A 3,727-nucleotide genomic window follows, 5' to 3' on the forward strand; every position below is an offset into this window, starting at 1 on the left:
GTGTCTGCAGGGCTGTTGCTCTCACATATCCTCACTCCTCTCTCCAGCAGCAGTTGCGCAGGTTTTTTCTCCCTTAAATATATTATCCCAGAGGCACAACCACCCTTGATGATGGGCTTGGCCTTGTCCACGAGGGCCTCAGCTTTGGCCAACAGCAGGTCCGTCTTGGAGCCAGCTGGCATTGGCTCTATCGGACATGGGGGAGGCTTCTAGCAGCTTCTCACAGAAGCCACCCCTGTAGCCCCCCACTACCAAAACCTTGTCATGCAAACCTTGTCAGTGCCAAGAGGAGAGCAGGCACCTGGGAAACACGATGGATGAGAAAAGATTATGCTAATTTGGTGTTTAATCCAGAACAGAGAAGGTGACAGGAAAGGCTTTTGGTTGGCATTTGTGAGGCAAAGTCATTTCTTTTCTTAGAGACTCTTTGAGGTCTCTCCAAAAAGAGCACGAGTAAGGTTTTTCTTTTCCTGGCAGCTTTGGAAAGGCTGCGGCCGCATTTCCCCCCTTGCTGCACGGGGCTCCGTGTGCCCCTTTCCAGGTGGCTTCTGCCCGGCGCAGTCTGCTCCTGCCTGTCCGTGCGGGGCTGGGACAGGGACCACTGCTGCGGCGGGAGGGGACAGGGACGGGGATGGCTCCAGGAAGGCTGGGCTGGAGGAGTCCAGCACCGGAGGGTGACTCATGGAGAGCTGGACGCTGCTCGGGTTCATGCCGGGACAACAGCAAACCTCTACGTTTTGCCTCACTGGTCCTTGCTAAGGGAGCCTCCCAGTACAGCACCAGCGGCACGTGTAAATCTTCCCTCCCCCTTGATACGGGGGCAGCCCTCGTGCTCCAGTAGCCGCTATTCCCCCTCCTCATCACTCTGGTTACAGATTTTTGAATTTAAAAAAAAAAAAAAAGTCCTGCTGCAGTCTGTTTTAATCACCTGCTAGTTTTATTTAACACCACTAATATAAAAACATTCCCAACATAAGTCATCTGCAAACAATTTGAGTTCTCCCTTATATAACCCAGGTCCACCTACAGCTTTAAAGGTTGTTTTGTTTCTTATTCCATTCTGCAAAGACATGCAAACCCCCTTTTCCGTCGTGACAGCTGTCTCCTGCCTCTGATCCAGGGCTCCGAGCTACGGGGCATGTGTGACGCTGGGCGGTGGTACAGCGGTGCAGAGCATTTAGGAGCTGGGGCACATCAGCACCTGGAGCAGAGGTGGGGGACATTTCTGAGGACCTCAGCTGAGATGTCCCCTGCCCGAGTGGGTCAGGGAGGGATGGGGAGGCTTTGAAAGGGTTTTGAAAAAGCAGAGAGGTTCCAAAGGTGCTCTCACATCTCATCCCTCCTTACGTAAGGCAGAGAATGTTTCCAAAAAATAAAAGGCATGACCTGGCCAGCATGTGCCCCCATGGACCGGTGAGGTGTCGAAGTGCTGGAGTCTGGTGCAGGGCAGGTGACAGAGCAGGAGGACTGTGGGGGAGGAATATTTAAAGCACCGAGTTGTGACCTGAAGTGGGCAAGGGCACTGTGAAAGGACAAAATACACCTTTCCCCTCCTGATGTTCTCAGGATAATCAAAAGCATTGCTTTTCTTTTTCAGTCTTAGTGCAGGAATGGTGCTGGAGCTTGCACTATATGGGATACCCATCTCCTTTAACTTCCTCTTTTACAACTAATGGGAAGCAGTTGCAAAACACAAAAAGAAAAAAGAAAGGAAAAAAAAAACCCAAACCAAAAAAAAACAAATTCAGAGCCCAAACCTGGTTTTAAATAAAGCCAACAATGTGCTTTTTTCCAAGGGCTGGAAATGACCAAGTTTGCAATGTCAGCTAAGAAAGTGTGGGCACTAAAATCCAACAGCACCGGTGCAGTGCTGCTCTGCCCCGGAGCCAGGGAGATCTGCGATGTTCAGCTCTAAACCCCCGTGTCTGCTCCTTGCTGTCCCGAGTGACTTTGTCTCAGCAGTCCCTTGGACAAGAGCAATCTGTGCTACACCCCACGTTATCTCCTGGCGAAGGGGTGACCCTGCCGACACGCAGCAGCGTGCCACGCTGTGCTCGGTTTTCTGCAGCCTCGTCGCTGCCATGAGCACAGGGACCGTGGCAGCCACCAGCCTTCCCGAGGGACTCACATGTGGCCAGGACCGCAGACGGGCCAGCCCGGGCAGGACAGGGCTGGATGGCTTCTCTGAAGATGCCCCCTGCTCAGTCTCCTTCGGAGACGGCCTCCACGCCTCCCGTGCCGCACAGACTCTCGCAGCACTCCGGCTGTAATTGCTGCAGTTAGCCAGAGGAGTCGGTAATTCAGTCCCAATTATGTGAAATAGTGGCAATTTGCTGTCCAGCCATTTCTGGGTGTCATGCAAAACACACCACCAGCAAACAGGTAGTGATGGGAGAAGACTGTCTGCAAACACACGCTGAGGAAGTTTCCCCCCTGGGCTTGTGTTTGATCTCCCCTTCCTTTCCCATTCCTAGGATGCTAATACTCACTGCATCCCGCCATGGATGGGTTGGCATAAGGCGTTATCCCCTAAACCTGTGAAGCAGAGAGGGAAAACAGCATACTGCTGCGGCACATCACCTTCCTGAGACTGGTCCCAAATCTGCTCACACAGAAGCAAAGAGCCACCGGTTTGTTTTTCAGCACGGGGGTGCACGGGACAGTGGGGGTGACGTCTTCCCTTGGTGCTGGCCTGTCCCCAGGCACCCGGACACACACCTGCACCTTCCCTCAGCATCACTGCAGGGGCAGTTTCCATTGCTGCATCCATTCAAGAGGCTTTTGCCACTTCTGCAGCTCATGCACAAAAGCCAGAGCTTTTATTGTGGGTTTGTTTTGTTGGGGTTTTTTTTTCTCTCCTTTCTCCTGCCTAAAAGGATGCTGAAATCTCCCAAAGAAAAATTATTTCCATGTGATCCCAGCACTTTCTCTCTTGGCTGGAACATTGGATGTGGTTTTGGGTCTGTGGTTTTTTGATATTTTTTTTTTATTCACAAATTTTTTTGTCTTCATTTCCATCATTGTGAGAGGCACCGTGCAACCCGACAGACTGGCTGTGAGACGTAAAGAAACTGTAGCAGGACGAAAGCACAGGCGCCCAGCACCAGTTGATGCAAGCAAAGAAACGAGAAAAAACCCTGCTTTTGCAAACAACCTAGCTGCTGAGTTTCATAAGGAGCCGGCCTGACTTTCAGTGTTTCATTTGGACTCCAGCTAGGAAGCTGCAGCAGCCACCGAGAACTAAAATACTTGAATGAACGGCAGCTTTCATATTATGCATCCTGCTAAGCAACAGCAAGGAAAGTAAAAGGCAGGGGGTTCTGAATCACAAGGTAAGTTAAATGGATCTGAATAAGTTGGGGGAAAAAAATGCTATTGCTATAGGGAACAAAGTGTTCCCACCCTGCAGAAGCAGGTTGCTTGGGTGAGTCGTAAAAAGAGGTGGTCTCTGCCTGCGCTGCTTCATCGCCCTTTTTCTGCCTCACTGCAGCAGGCGAAGTAAGTGCAAGGCCAGGTTATTGCTGAGCTGGCTTTAATTTGTTCCTACTAACGCTCCTTGTTTCATTAACCACCCTTAGCACTCCAGAATGATGCTTCCCTATAGCCTGATTTTGCTCGTAGCCGTGGCTGAGCAGTGGGATGGGGACGGTGCCCCATCCTGCACGGCTCCGACCTGGTGCGGGCTCCCCCGCCGCCGCGGGAGCCCAGGGCAGGAAAGAGCCGTTTC

The 3,727-nt window shown here is 51.8% G+C and overlaps 1 protein-coding gene across 1 annotated transcript in view; it reads left to right on the plus strand.

Annotated features, from left to right (window-relative positions):
- The first annotated feature begins 3,028 nt into the window (after positions 1-3,028).
- Positions 3,029-3,727, plus strand: part of LOC104072704 (complement C1q tumor necrosis factor-related protein 8-like) — a 9,572-nt gene continuing 8,873 nt past the window's right edge. Inside the window, exon 1 of the mRNA XM_009572237.1 lies at positions 3,029-3,332. The gene's annotated coding sequence lies outside the window, so the exon portion shown is untranslated. The remainder of the gene's footprint in view (positions 3,333-3,727) is intronic.

Source organism: Fulmarus glacialis, unplaced genomic scaffold (assembly GCF_000690835.1).
Source record: "Fulmarus glacialis isolate BGI_N327 unplaced genomic scaffold, ASM69083v1 scaffold35492, whole genome shotgun sequence".
In the NCBI taxonomy this organism is placed as follows: domain Eukaryota; kingdom Metazoa; phylum Chordata; class Aves; order Procellariiformes; family Procellariidae; genus Fulmarus; species Fulmarus glacialis.